Genomic DNA, 15,726 nt, shown 5'->3' with positions numbered 1-15,726 from the left:
CACTCAGGTGCCCTATCCTGGAAGATATTTTTAATAATTGACATGATACAGCCAATACTTTCAACATTTTTTCCATATATACATACTTTTAACCCAACATCCATAGATTATCTGCACTGCTTTTGAAATAAAGTATCTGGCTCAGATGGTGAAGATAGGAGCATTGCTTTGTTTTGAGTTTTATAAGAATTTTTTTCTATTAAAGAAATAAAATTTGCACATGCAAAATGATTATAAAGTGTACAGAACAGGGACCCCCTGGGTGGCTCAGTCAGTTGGGTCTCTGACTCTTGATTTCGACTCAGGTCATGATCTCAAGAGTCTTGAGATTGAGCCCCGTGTAGGGCTCTGAGCCCAGCAAGAAGTCTGCTTCTCTCCCTCTCTCTCTTCCCCCTCTGCCCCTCCCCTGCTCGTGCTCTCCCTCTTTCTCTAAAATAAATAAATCTTTAAAAAAAAGAAAGTACAGGGGTGCCTGAATGGCTCAGTCGGTTGAGCATCTGCCTTTGGCTCGGGTCATGATCTCAGGGTCCTGGGATTGAGCCCCACATCGGGCTCTCTGCTCAGTGGCACGTCTGCTTCTCCCTCTTCCTCTGCCTCTGTGATCTCTCTCTCTTTCTCTCTCTCTCTCTCAAATAAATAAATAAATCTTAAAAAAAATAGAGGGGTGCCTGGGTGGCTTGGTCGTTGAGCTTCTGCCTTCGGCTCAGGTCATGATCCCAGGGTCCTGGGATTGAGCCCCGCATTGGGCTCTCTGCTCTGCTGGAAGCCTGCTTCTCCCTCTCCCACTCTCCCTGCTTGTGCTCCCTCTCTTTTTTTTTTTTTTTTAAGATTTTATTTATTTATTCATGAGAGACAGAGCGAGAGAGAAAGAGAGAGAGAGAGAGAGGCAGAGGGAGAAGCAGGCTCCCAAGGAGCAGGGAGCCCGACGCGGGACTCGATACCAGGACCCTGGGATCATGACCTGAGCTGAAGGCAGACGCTTAACCATCTGAGCCACCCAGGCGCCCTTGTGCTTCCTCTCTTGCTGTGTCTCTGTCAAATAAATAAATAAAATCTTTAAAAAAAAAAAAAAAGTACAGAGCAGTATAACGTGAAAATTTGTGACCCTCCCAACTCTGTCCTCCAGTCTCTCTTCTTAGACAGTATCTTGTGTATAATTTCATGGTTAGATGGTGCATATGTGTATGTATACCCCTTCTTTTTCTATATCTGGTAGCATAGATCCTGTTCTGTATTTGAAAATACTAGTTTTGTGATTTATAGTATGGGGATATGACCATACCTTTTGAGATTAAAAAGCAATGGAATGCATCTGTTTGACCTGGAGCAGTTCCTGTATGCTGCTAAGGTTTTCATTACAGATGCAAGAAAAAAGTGTCCTTGTCCTTCCTGTCTGTCTAATTGTGGCAGCCATGATTGAATGGGGGAATACAGAGGGAAACATGGAGAGAGAATTTTTGCAACTCAGAAATAACTTGTAAACACTGAAGAGCCTGTTATACTCCAAAAAAGAAATGGAAATTTTAGTTAAAAAAGGTAACCTAGACCGGGGCATAAAACTGTATTAACCAGCCTTTATCTCTTGGTGTAAAGAAAGTTCTTTGTATACCAAACTAGTACTTGCAGTGGGTTATGGAAGGTGTCAAATAACATTTACAATGTTATATTGAAATTATATGCTTGCTTGTTTACTGTCTAGATGCTGTTCCTTTGGGCAAAGACTTATATACCTGTTTATCTCCCCAAGACCAGCAAAGCAGCTGGCATATGGGTGGTGCTCAGTAAATGTTAAATGAAGAGTTACTAAGTCAGTATGTATCTTGGAAGAGAGGTTGGCTTTTAAATGTGGCAATGTTGAAATTTATTTTAAAAAACTAAATTCATAGTAAGAAGAATTTAAGAAATTTAATATTTTCAGTAAGTTATTTAATAAAAGTTCATGAATTAAAAATTAAACAATTTTCTATCAAATATGGTCTCATTAATAAGAAAAAGATGTTAGGTTAACCTTAGAAAAATCTTCAAATCCAGCAATTAATATATCACTCTATTGTCAGTGTTCTTCAGAGAACCACTAGGATGTGTGTGTAAGTAAATACATATAATACATATAAATATATATATAAAGAGAAATAATTAAGGAGTTGGCTTGTGATTATGGAGGCTGAAAAGTCTAATATCTGTAAGGTAAGCTGTGTAAGTTGTGAAGCTGGTTACCCTGGGAAGAGCTGATGTTGCAGTTCTATGTCTGAAGATTGTTGGCAGAATTCCTTCTTGCTTGGGAAAGGTCAGTCTTCGTTAAGGCCTTCCACTGATTGGATGAGGCTCACTCACATTATGGAGGGCAGTTTGCTTTATTTAAATTCTACCAATTTAAATGTTTATCTCACCCAAAAACCACTGTCACAGAAACATCCATAATAATGTTTGACCAAATATCTGGGCACCATGGCCCAGCCAAGTAGACACCTAAAATTAACCATCATAGTCACTACTGAAATCTTTCCTTTTATTGAGTTTCTTTACAAGTGGCATAGAAATAATGTTAAAAATTAAATGCAAGCAGGATTTCACATTAACTGTTAGCACTAATAAATCTTTAGTGTTTGCTGACTTGTCTAATATTGCAGGTGTGTTATGTGAACAAGTTAGCTCTTAGACAAAATTGATAAATTCCTAGAGAGACCCAAATTACTAAAATTGATTGAAGTAGAAATGGAAAATCTAAATAGACCTATAACATGTAAAGAAATTGAAATCTTCATTAAAAATCTTTCACAAAGAAAAGCCCAGGCCTGGATGGCTTCATTGATGAAGTCTACCAAATGTTTAAAGAAGCAATAATACCATTCCTTTATAAACTTGAAACAAAAGAGAAAGGCACACTTCCCAACACATACTGTGAGGCTAGTATTATCCTAATATCAAGGCTAGATGAAGTTTTCACAAGAAAAGTACAAAGTAGTGTCTTATGAATATAGATGCAGAAATCCTAAACAAAACATTAACAGATTGAAATGAACAACATATAAAAATTATTATACCCCTGGCCAAGTGAGCTTTATCATAGTAATGCAAGTTTTTGTCTTAATATCTCAAAATTAATATATACCGGATTAATAGAATTGAGATAATCATGTGCTTTCTGCCCTTAAGAGTTGGAGAAAAAGCATTTGACCAAATCCAGCACCGATTTATGATAAAAACTATCAATAGATGCGGAATAGAAGAGATCTTTGGATTCTGAAGAAGGGCATCTGTGAAAAACCTACAGTCAGCATCACACTTAACAGTTTATGACTGCAAAGCTTTCCTTCTAAGAGCAGGAACAAAATAAGGATGTGTACTGTTAACACTTCATTCAACTTTGTGCTGAAGGTTCTAGCCAGTGCAATGGAAGAAAACAGGAAATAAAAGGCATCAAAGTTAGAAGTAAAATTGTCCTTGTTTGCAGATGGCATGATTCTGTTTGGAGAGAATCCTAAGGAATCCACAAAAAAACCAATAGAAATAATGAGCTTATTAGCAAGTTCACAGAATATGAGATCAATAAAAACGTGTTTCTATATGTTTGTTAGCAATGAACAGTCTGAAAATACTTAATTCAGAATAGCAACAAATAGAATAAAATACAGTTGATCCTTGAACAACATGGGCTTGAACTGGGGGTCTAGTTATACATGGACTTTTTTCAATAAATGTATTAGAAATATTTTTGGAGATTTGTGACAATTTGAAAAATTTCATAGATGAGCTGTGTAGCCTAGAAATACTGAAAAAATTTAAGAAAGTTAGGTGCCTGGGTGGCTCAGTTCAGTTGAGTGTCTGACTCTTGATTTTTGGCTCAGGCCATGATATCAGGGTCCTGGGATTGAGCCCTGGGTGGGGCTCCCCGCTCAGCAAGGAGTTTGAGGATTCTCTCTCTCCCTCCCTCTGATTGTGTATGCACTTGCTCGTTCTCTCTAAAATAAATCTTTTAAAAAGGAGTACTGTGAATGTATAAAATATATGTGGATATTAGTCTGTTCTATCATTTACCACCATAAAATGTATACAAATCTATTAAAAGTTGAAAATCATCAAAACTTAAACCCCAAACACAGACTATACTGTGCGTGTTGCCATTTGCATTCATGAGAAATGTAGATAACTGTAAAGATGCACTATTAAATTTTAACTGCATAAAATTAACTGTTCATACTGTACTACTGTAATAATTTCATAGCCACCTCCTTGTTGCTATTGTAGTGAGCTCAATTGTTGCAGGTGTCCACTTAAAAAACCATGTGGTGCTGGTGTGCCTGACTGGCTCAGTCGGAAGAGCTTGTGACTGTCGATCTCTGGCTTGTTTGAGCTGGATACAGAGATTAAATAAATTTAATTTATCCATACATACATTGGACGTAGAGATTAAATAAAGTCCTTATGATGCTAATCATCCCTGAGAGGGCAGTTCATTTCCAGTAAATGGTGTATTGCAGTAAAAAGTGATCTCTCTGGATTCTTGTTTTTCATTGTCTTCAGTGCAATAATATAAACTTTGGGTTACACCCTGGGATCCATACAAAGTGCCACTAGTGGTGCTGGGAGTGCTCCCAAGAAGCAGAGAAAAGTCATATTACAATAAAAAATTGAATTGCTTGATATGTAGATTAAGGTCTACAGCTGTGGTTGGCCCACCATTTGAAGATAACTGAATCCTGTGTAAGGACCACTGTGAAAAAGAAAAAGGAAATTCATGAAGCCATTGCTGTGCTACACCAGCAGGTGCAAAAACTTTGCAATTTGTGAATACCTTTTTTTGTTGTATTGCAAATGGAACTTTTATGTGGGTGCAGGATTGCTATAAGAAAGGCATACCTATAGACTGTACTATGATTTGAAGAAAAGCAAAGTTATTATGTGACAATTTAAAGCAAAAGGAAGATGAAGAATCTAAAGGTGGAGAGTTTAATACCAGCAAGGGATGGTTTGATAATTTTGGAAAGACGTTTGTCTTAAACAATGTCAAGATAGCAGGGGAAGCAGCTCCTGCTGATGGAGAGGCAGCAGACTAATTCCCAGATGCCATTAAGAAAATCATTGAGGAGAAAGAATATCCATCTGAACAGGTTTTAATGCAGATGAAGGTGCCCTATTTCCGGGAAAAATTCCACAAAGAACATGTATTAGTAGGAAGAGAAGCGAGCACCAGGATTTAAGGTAGGAGGGCTAGGCTCTACTGTTTTGTGCAAATGCAGTTGGGTTTATGATCAGGACTGCCCTTATCTGTAAAACTGCTAATGTCTGAGTCTTGAGGGGAAAAAATAAATAGCAGCTTACCAGTCTTCTGGTTGTGCAAAAAGGGTTGAACAATGAGAACTTTTTTTCTGCATTGATTCCAGTGATGCTTTGTCCCTAATACTAATATCTGTTAAATTGGACAATGCCCCTGACTACCCAGAACCCCATGAGTTCAACACTGAAGATGTTGAGGTAGTCTGCTTGCCCCCAAACACATCTTTTATTCAGCCTCTAAACTAGGGGGTTATATTGACCTTTATGGCTCATTACATATGGTACTCCATGGAAAGGACTGTCAACACTATGGAAGAGAACCCTGATAGGGAGAACACCATAAAAGTCTGGAAAGATTGAAGAGCTCATCATTTTTATAGGAAAAGCCATGAAAGCCATTAGACCTGCAGCAATAAATTCCTGCTGGAGAAAACTGTCCAGATGTTGTGCATGACTTCATAGGATTTATTGCAGAGCCAGTCAAGGAACTCATCAAAGAGATTGTGGATATGGCCAAAAAAAAAAAAAAAAAAGTGGGTGAACAGTTTCAAGATAAGAATCTTGGAGAAATTCAAGAGCTAATAGATACCCTACCAGAGGAATTAACAGAAGCTGGCTTGATGGAGGTGAGTACTTCTGAACCAGTGCCAGATGATAAGGAGGAAGACCTAGAAGAGCAGTGCCATAAAACAAATCGACATCTGACAATCTGGCAGAAGTGTTTCAGTTATTCAAGACTGCTTTTAACTTCTTTCACAACATAGGCTTTTCTGTGTTATGAGCATTGAAATTAAAGGACATGGTGGAAGAAGGATTGGTAGGGTATAGAAACATTTTTAGAGAAATGATAAAACAGCAGTCAAATTACAGTGTGTATCCGTAAAGGTATACTGAGTGTATCAGCCTGTCCTGGCCTTTCTCTGCTTCTCCTGAGACAGCAAGACCAACCCCTCCTTTTCCTCCTCCTCCTCAGCCTACTCATTGTGAAGATGACAAGGATAAAGACCTTTATGGTGATCACTTCCACTTAGTGAATAACTATCGTGCTGTACAATAGTTGAAGTTGTCTACTGTGTATGCATGTGTCTTAGTGTGAAAGTCTAATAAGTCTATGGCAAGAACTGTATATTTTTGTGTCATTTTTATTGCCTAAATATTCATTGCATAAAACATTGTATGTAAGACTTCTGTGGAAATGGATAGCCTGTCCTTGTGTAGGCATAAGGTGAGTGATGTTTAATCTAAAGTTAATTAGGTTTCCTATGTTTTATAACTTTGCTTTCAAAGAATTACATTATCATACAGTATGCGTCTCTTGTAATTGGAGAAACTATCATCCTGTCATCACAGGTAAGTGGTTTTTAAAACAATGTGACAGTGTTTCCAATACTGTATTATGGATATGACTGTAATACTGTATGCCATAAAAATTTGATAACCATTCATTAGTGTATAGGTTAGGCTATCATGAAACATTTGTATCGATTATACTAGGCTACTATAAAGCAATCATGTTGCTGCTTCATCATGAATACTGAGTCATTATACCTGTAAATGTAAGTTTTTTTCACGTTGTCTTTTCATTTTTATTTTATTTTATTTTTTTTAAGTAAGCTCTGCACCCAGTGTGGAGCTTGAACTCAACAACACCGAGATCAAGAGTCAAGAGTCTTCAGTCTACTGACTGAACCAGCCAGGCACCCATTATCTTTTCAATTTTGATGTCTGGTGTTAGTAATATATGTAATTTTGACAGTGTTTTTGTATCATATAAGATAATATTGATATAGGTACTGATATGATTCATCTTGTAAATAGATGATGTACACTTACAGTATTGATAAATACAGTAAAGTACTGTCAATGTATTTTCCTTATGATATTTTTTGGAGGGGAGAAAATCACTTTATTCTAATTAATTCACAAATGAGAATATCACAAAAAGTGATTTAAGGAGGCACACAAACATCTGCCCAGCCCCAAACTCAAAGCATCTCAATTTCTATACAGTAAGAACATCCTTTTTCATTCCAGATCTGAACAAAGCTGTATTTAATGATGGAGAGGTTTAACTGGTGGTTTTACACTTTATATATTCACTGTTAATTATATTTTTATGTTAAATTGGTCATGAGAGATGATTTTTCCATATCTTCAATTTGAACTTCTTGATTAGACTAAAATCCTTTTGTACATCTGCACTGTTTCAGCACCTCACTGAAACCTTCACAAAGTTTCAGGTCACCCTGGTTCTGGGCACACTCTAGAAACTGTTTCATCTCATAGTGGCATGGGCCAGACTGCTGCTGCTGCTGGCGTGCTGGCTGGGTTCCCTGAGGCTCCTGGTAAGCGATGTCAGGCCTTGAAGGCTCAGCATTACTTCCACCACCGAAGCCTCCAGTGATGGCATGGCCCATCCAGTGCCCAACAGCAGAGCCCACAGCCACGCCAGCTGCAGTGGTTGCCATTTGGGCCATGAGACCTGGCTGCCGGGGTGCAGCAGCAGGTGAGCCAATAGCAGATGGTGGAGCCACTGCTGGGGGCTGAGCTGCTGGTGCTGGTCTAGGCGCGGCTCTCATCTGAGGTGCCCAGCTGGCCGGAGGGGCCATGTGGGAGGTGCGGCTCCGGCTTCCACGGGACATGGTTACTTGCAGAGAAGCTTGGTGTCTAGAAGTCTGAGATTTAGCAGAGACCCCAGCGGCTTCTTCCTTATGATTTAAGTAACATTTTCTTTAGCTTACTTTATTGTTAGATTACAGTATGTAATATGTATATAAAATGTGTGCTAATCAATTGTTTATGTTATCCATTAGGCTTATGGTGAAAGACTATTAGTGTATAAGTTTTTGGGGAAATCAAAAGGTATGTGTGGATTTTCAGTGGCATGGGGGTTGACACTCCCACCCCCACATTGTTCAAGGGTCATCTGTACTTAAAAGTGTATTTAACAAAGTGTGTAAGACTTGTACACAGAAAACTACAAAATGTGTCAGAAATTAAAGAATGTGCAAGTATAGGGAGAGACATTCTATGTTCATGGATTTGAAGTCTCTCAACATTATCAGATTGCCAAAGCATAAAAAAGGTGCTTGTGACATATTGTAAGGTATACAACAAGGCAAGCGGTGTTCATATAACTCTTGAAAAGTTTTTTTTCCAGGAATTAAAATATTTTAATTCTCAGTGTTCCTAATGTTTTAAATTTCAGTGTACTAAATAATTATTAATTTCCTTTTTCTTAATTTCCCTGTATGTTTATAACTGACAGAGAGGGTTTTCTTGTTGTTGGTAGTGGTTTTTTTTTTTTTTTAAGATTTTTATTTATTTATTTGACAGAGCACAAGCAGGGGGAGTGGCAGGCAGAGGGAGAAGCAGGTTCCCCGCTGAGCAGGGTGCCTGACACAGGGCTCGATCCCAGGACCCTGGGATCATGGCCTGAGCCGAAGGCAGATGCTTAACCATCGAGCCACCCAGGTGCCCCGGTAGTAGGATTTTTTTTTTTAACTTTTTTTTTTTTAAAGATTTTATTTATTTATTCATGAGAGACAGAGGAGGAGAGAGAGAGAGAGAGGGAGAGAGAGAGAGAGAAGCAGAGGGAGAAGCAGCCTCCCAAGGAGCAGGGAGCCCGATGCGGGACTCGATCCCAGGACCCTGGGATCGTGACCTGAGCCGAAGGCAGACACTTAACCATCTGAGCCACCCAGGCGCCCTTTTTTTTTTTAACTCTTGACAAAAGTTCATGAAGATCACAGAACAATCATAGTTTTCCCATTGATCTTTAAGATTGCTGCACCATTTCAGAGTGCGTGGTGATCAGTGCAGTACCAGGAGGCGCCTTGATAGCTGATTTATAAGGAAATAAAAACAACTTGGATAGCTATGACAATCTTGAAGAAAAGGTTGGAAACAAAGTTGGAAAACTTTATATATAAAGACTTGGTATGAAATTAGAGTAATTAAGACTGTTTAGTTTTGGCATGAGGTTAGGTAAATAGACTACTGGGACAGAATAGAGAGGATTGAAACAAACCCACTCTGTACAGATACCTGATTTACGACGTTAAGTGCCTCTGCGGTTCAGTGGAGAAAAGGATGGTCTTCCCAGTAAGTGGTGCTGGTTAGGTCAGGAATCCATACTAGAGAAGAGAAAAAAAAGAAACTTAAACCTGTACCTCACACTGCATATGATTATTAATTCAAGAGAGTTACTGACCTAAAGGTAAAACTTTAACACTATAAAATAGCTTAGAGAAAACAAAGGAGACTGTCTGAGATGTTGGAGATAGTTGAGGATGTCTTAAATAAGACCGGAAAAGAACTAATCATAAAAGAGAAGTCTGATAAGATGGACTTCATTAAAATTAAGAACTATTCATCACAGGGGCACCTGGGTGGCTCAGTCAGTTAAGCATCTGCCTTCGGCCCAGGTCATGATCCCAGGGTCCTGGGATCGAGTCCCACATCGGGCTCCCTGCTCTGCGGGAGTCTGCTTCTCCCTCTGCCCCTCCCCACTGTGCATGCGCTCTCTCTCTGTCTCACAAAATCTTAAAAAAAAAAAATTATCTTTATTGGTCTCTCTTTGTTTTTCTTGTCTACTTCTCCCTCTCTTCCTCTCCCTGCTTGTGTTCTCTCTCTCTCAAATAAAATCTTAAAAAAGAACTATTCATCACAATACATAACAATGGGAAAAGGCAGCCGTAGGTATATGTATAAAATCTACATATTTATATGTATGTATATGTGTGTGTATAAAATTTACATATCAGTAAGAAGAAGACCAGTTCTGAAAATGGACAAAAGACTTGGATAGCTGTTTTCAAAAGAGGGAAATCCAAATGCATTGCAAAGGTGCTCAGCATCATTAGTTGTTAGGAAATACAGATTGAAACTACAGTGAGACACCATTGCACACAAGTATAATGTCTAATATTTATAATACCAAGAGTGGGCAAGGCTGTGAATTAACTGGAACTCATTCATTGCTTGTAGGAATGGATAACGGTTCAACTTTGAAAAACTGGCAGTATCTACTGAACTCGACCTTATCCAGTGACCCAACAATTCCACTCCTAGGAATATAGCCAAGAGAAATACATGTGTTCACCAAAGACATGTACAAGAATGTAAATGGAATTTTGTTCATAATAGTGCTCCCCCCCACCCTCCCAAACAGCAGGAAACTGCTGAAATGTCTGTGAACTGTAGGATGGATTAAAAAAAGTGATCATACAATGAAAGACACAAACTGAAAAGAATGAACCACTGCCGCATATAGCTACATGGCTGAATCTCACATAAGTAATATTGAGTGAAGTAAAATGTAAAAAAGTTCTTTTTATTTGAGGTTCAAGAACAGCTCCAACGCATCCATATTAATAGAAGTCTGAATACTTGTAAGCTCTGGGAGAGGGCATTAGTAGGGAAGGAGCATAAGTGTGCCTTCTGAGGTGGAAAGAAATCTGAGTTATTACAATAGTGCATATTTTTGTACAAATTCATTGAGCAATATGCCTAAGATTGTGCTTTTTTGGTATGTATATTCCTCAATTTTTAAAAAATTCGGCTTGTGGGAGAAAGTTTGCTTTGCTTTCCACAGTAGGAAGTGCTCAAAATCAGTATTTTGGGATTTGCCAGAAAACTGATTTACTGACACCTTATGCATTTGACAAGAGAAGCCAATAAAGATTTTTTTTTTTAAGATTTATTTGAGAGAGAGCGCACAGGGAGGGGGGAAGGAAAGAGGGGCAGAGGCAGAGAGAGAGGGAGACACAGACTCCCTGCTAAGCAGGGAGCCCGATGTGAGGCTTGATCCCAGGACCCTGGGATCATGACCTGAGCTGAAGGCAGATGCTTAACCGACTCAGCCACGCAGGCGCCCCACCAATAAAGATAATTTAAACCAAGAAGGATCCTGGTGTTTGAAAGGTCAGTAAAAATATTAAAGTCCACTATTCTTTCTGCTATTGCCACTACTACCAACTAACCTATATTGAGTGCTTATGTGCCAGATGCTGTGCTATATATATATATTCTTCCCTCATTTAATCTGGAGTTGGATTTCTTTTTTGGGACTTCATACTTCTTGTCCTCCCTATAACCTGACATCTTTGAAATTCGCAACATCAATCTCTTGTACTCACTTCTTACTGCAGTTATTCACAGATTCAGAGCCATTCCTCTAATCCTTAAACATTTAGTACCTCTTTAGTTTTTTGACTTCTTCATGTTGTGATACTGTTTTCCACTCTTCCTCAGCCACCCACTTCAATAGTCCTATCTTAGACCCCTGTTACCAGTGACTGAATTACAGTTGCAAATATTTATTTTGATGACCACTTCCAGTTTTTTTCAGCTGATTTTCTCTTGTATCCCGCCTCTGACAAGTATTCCAAATAATTGACATTACCAGGACCTACCATCCCTTGATTCTACTCCCTTAAAGGACCTACCCTCTCATTACTTCCTTCCTTATGTGGCTTAAGTTCCATGGTCCGTTTTATCGACTCCCTTTTCTTTCTTGCTTCTCTTTCCCTTTATCTTATCTATTTGGGAAAATCTAATCTCTTGTTAAATCTAACTCTGAGCCTGTTGTGTGCTGTATGTATGTAGCCGAATTTGGGTGGAGAAAACCCACAACCATGTAATTGTTCTTACTTTAAAGTACTATTAACCTAAGGTGTGTCCTCACTGCTCTTGGCGGTTCTGTTACATTTACCTAATCCATTCCTATCCTGTTCTACAAGGCAGCTATTTCATCTTTTCTTTTCTCCTCAAACTCCATTCCCCGTCCTCCTGCCCATGGTTTTACTCTGTATTTCCCTGCAAAATAGAAGCAATTAGAATTTACCCTTTTCTCCCACTCTTATATCTGCCAGCCAGCCCTCATCTGTACTATGTATTCTGCCTTGTCTTGTTACCATAGATTGTTAGACCAACCCCTCTACTTATATAGCATTCTGTCCCTTTTCACTGAAAATATTACCACTTCAATTTTCCTCCTCACCTGAATCATAAATTATTTTTCCTTTCTATTAGAACATTTATGTCAGAATATAAGCATTGCTATATCATCTCCTGTTTTATAAAATCCTGTATGTTCCTCCAGTTACTGTCAATTTCTAGGTTCTTCTTTGTTCAAAAGTTAGAGTTGTGTATATTATCTCCAATTACTCTCACCTCAGTTTCTTAAACCTCTTCCCATCAGGCTTCTGTGCTGCTCAACCACAAAGATTAAGATCTATAGTAACCTCTTACATAACTGCATTTAGTGAGCAGTTTTGAAATCTTTTATTGTTCAACTTACCTGCTCCATTTAACATCTTACTGCTTCCTTGAAGTATTTTCTTCACTTGGCTTCTAGAGCTACTCTTCTGGTTTTCTTCCTATCTTACTAGTTCCTCCTTATGCAGATCACTTTTAACAAAGCAGGCCTGGGACTGACTATCCTTAGAAAGGCCTGCCTGCAAGCCTGCCTTGGCTAGTATCTTGAATTTAGCTAGTAAACAGTTCCTGGTACTGATCTAAAACATCTAAAAATCCTCTAAATGATAAAGTCATTGTTCGTAAATAAAATTGTATAAACCATATGACCAAGTAGAACAACTGCTTTCCTTTTGTAGAGTCTGGAATCTTGGTATGTGCTAGGCAGAGGGTGCCTGTGTGACCTGTTCTGAATAAAAACCTGGGGCACTGAGTCTAATGAGCTTTCTTAGTAGACAACGCTTCACGTTATGTTGTCACCATTTGTGTCCTATGTGATTCCATGGGGAAAGAATTCTTGGAGATTTGTACCTAGTTTCCTCTGGACTTTGTTGCGTGAGCTTTTTCTTTCCCTTTGCTAATTTTTCTTTGTATTCTTTCGTAGTAATAAACTGTAATTGTGAATATAATGCATTCTGTAAGTCTAGTCAATCACTCAGCCTGGAGATGGCTTGGGGGACTTCCAGCAGACTCCTTTTCATTTTTTTTTTTTTCCTTGTTCCTTTTCAACTCCCTTACCTCTAAACTTTGGGTACTTGAAGAATCCTTCTGTGACCATAGTCCCTATGTGTTTTTATCCATTTTTAGGCAGTGTCTTTCAATCTTATATCAAAATAGTATTGATTCGTATTTTAGGCTCCAGAATTTTCTAGATTTATTTTTCATGCTCTGAAGTATTTATTTTGGAAATCAAGCAAAAATGATTACAGATTACCAAATAAGATAAAGAGATTTTGCTCTTGTTACTAGAAATTTTGTGTGATTTGTAAAAATTCATTTTAAGTACAATTATGCTTAGGGAAATTCGGAAGAGAATAATAAAGGAGAAAACAATTACATTGTTAAATTTAAAAATTATCAGAAAGGAAGCAACAGTAGAATTTTACATTGCAGAGAAGCTCTGAGGTTTAGACTAGGCCAAAAAATTACAGTTAATGTAAAGATTTTGGGAAATGGACAACAGGAAATTGATGTTTTTTTGTTTTTTTGTTTTTTTACTAATTTTTGTATTTTTAATTCTCATTCTTTTTAACATTTGTAATCTTAGGTTTCTCTTATTGCGAACTAAATGTCAGATATTCTGCTTTTCAGATTGTACGAGTCAAATGAGTCCTGTGTAATAATACCTTTATAGGTAAAGTTTGAGTACAGTGTTCTCAATTAAAGCAGTCCTGTCTCTTGATAAGTCACCTGCTTATGGAAAGTCCTATTATTTCCTATAATTTGTCTTTTGAGGGGCGCCTGGGTGGCTCAGTCGTTAAGCGTCTGCCTTCAGCTCAGGTCATGATCCCAGGGTTCTGGGATCGAGCCCCGCATCGGGCTCCCTGCTCAGCTGGAAGCCTGCTTCTCCCTCTCCCACTCCCCCTGCTTGTGTTCCCTCTCTCACTGTCTCTCTCTCTGTCAAATAAATAAATAAAATCTTTAAAAAAAAATTTCTTTTGATTATTTTTATGTAGTAACTTCTCATGGTAATATAATAAAAGAGAAAGCTAAGTGTTCCTTGGTAATTCTATAAATTGCTAATTATGAGTGCTGTTAGGTAAATTAATTTTAAAAAGATTGCATACTTTAGTTTTGAATATAGTTTTTTTTTTTAGCCCATAACCACTATAGAAACTAATACTTGTAATTGATACAGTTGTGAAGCATAATGTTAACTGTCTTAGAGTCACTGATGTACTTCAGTGACATCACTTCAAATGACCCTAAGATAACACTAATGCTTTATTTGCCACTAGAAGCATCATAAGACAACTGCTCTTAATAAGTAAGTTTGACCATGTTTCTTAAGTCAATTAAGATGCCATAGTTCATGCATAGTTTAAAAGGAACAGAATACTTAAATTGTTCCATATAGTTCTTAATTTTATTTCTCTGACCTACCTCTAATGCTGTAAAATGTTATGACAAAAATAACAGTTAAAAAGTATTTTCTGTTGACTAAACCTTAAACTTAATAAAATTTAAAGTAGTTCAGAAGGCAATCAGTATGTATTCTTCCTTGTCTCTTAAGACAATTATTACAAATACTGTTTGTGGCAAAAGTAAAAGGCAAATCCTCTTGATAAATGAAATTGAACTTAGTATAAATAGTAATTTATAAATGAAAATCACATTTTAATTTCTATTTTTCTACATAAATGCACCAAGCAAAATTGAAAACCTGTATTAAAAACGACCTTAAATACATGACTTTTCAGAAAGCTGTGAATTACTGCTTTCCTCAGTAGGAAAGCCTGGCATGTTGAGAGGCATCATCCTTGGCAGCATTGTTTTCTTTTTCTCCTTGACACAATAGAGTATCCATTGTGACTAGAGATAAGTAACTTTGGTTACTAGTTACTATGCTTCTTCTCTATGCAGTCAGACTGCCTAAAAGCAGAAATGAAATATTAAAAATTGTGTGCTTTTTCCCTTTCATTCTTTCCTCGTATTCAAGGATTCATTCATGTATTCATTCATACATTTATTCATTGAATATTTCTTAGATATAGGTTATATACCAGGCATTATAAAATTGAATAAAGCATGGTCTTACCTTCATTGACCTTATAGCTTAGTTCCATGTGTAAATGTGAGAATCGAAACTATTTCTCTCTTTAGGCTTAAATTCTGTATCTTTTAAAAATAAGGTTTAGATTCCTATGTGAGGAAAGAATGCTTTTCTAGAATGATTTAAAATTCTAAGCATATGGGATACTTTAAATTCTTTTGGGATGGGGCGCCTGGGTGGCTCAGTCGTTAAGCGTCTGCCTTTGGCTCAGGTCATGATCCCCGCGTCCTGGGATTGAGCCCCGCCTTTGGCTCAGATCATGATCCCCGCGTCCTGGGATCGAGCCCCGCATCGGCTCCCTGCTCGGCGGGAAACCTGCTTCTCCCTCTCCCATTCCCCCTGCTTGGGTTCCCTCTCTCGCTGTCTCTCTCTCTGTCAAATAAATAAAGTCTTTAAAAAAAAATTCTTTTGGGAGA

The 15,726-nt window shown here is 37.9% G+C and overlaps 1 protein-coding gene, 1 non-coding gene and 1 pseudogene across 5 annotated transcripts in view; 2 read left to right on the top strand and 1 right to left on the bottom strand.

Annotated features, from left to right (window-relative positions):
• The window catches only part of CSPP1 (centrosome and spindle pole associated protein 1), a 166,693-nt gene that overhangs the window by 28,493 nt on the left and 122,474 nt on the right, over positions 1–15,726 (top strand). The window lies entirely within an intron of this gene.
• Positions 1,307–1,436, top strand: LOC114216952 (small nucleolar RNA SNORA31). The gene has a single exon (XR_003610883.1). It is a non-coding gene; the product is annotated as a small nucleolar RNA SNORA31 (small nucleolar RNA).
• Positions 7,384–7,919, bottom strand: LOC114215113 (coiled-coil-helix-coiled-coil-helix domain-containing protein 2 pseudogene; annotated as a pseudogene).

Source organism: Eumetopias jubatus, unplaced genomic scaffold (genome assembly GCF_037043125.1).
Source record: "Eumetopias jubatus isolate StellerSeaLion01/CBP00866 unplaced genomic scaffold, mEumJub1_p1.0 scaffold_4, whole genome shotgun sequence".
NCBI lineage: Eukaryota > Metazoa > Chordata > Mammalia > Carnivora > Otariidae > Eumetopias > Eumetopias jubatus.
The sequence above is the reverse complement of the archived record's forward strand: the minus strand, read 5'-3'. Positions and strand labels throughout refer to the sequence as shown.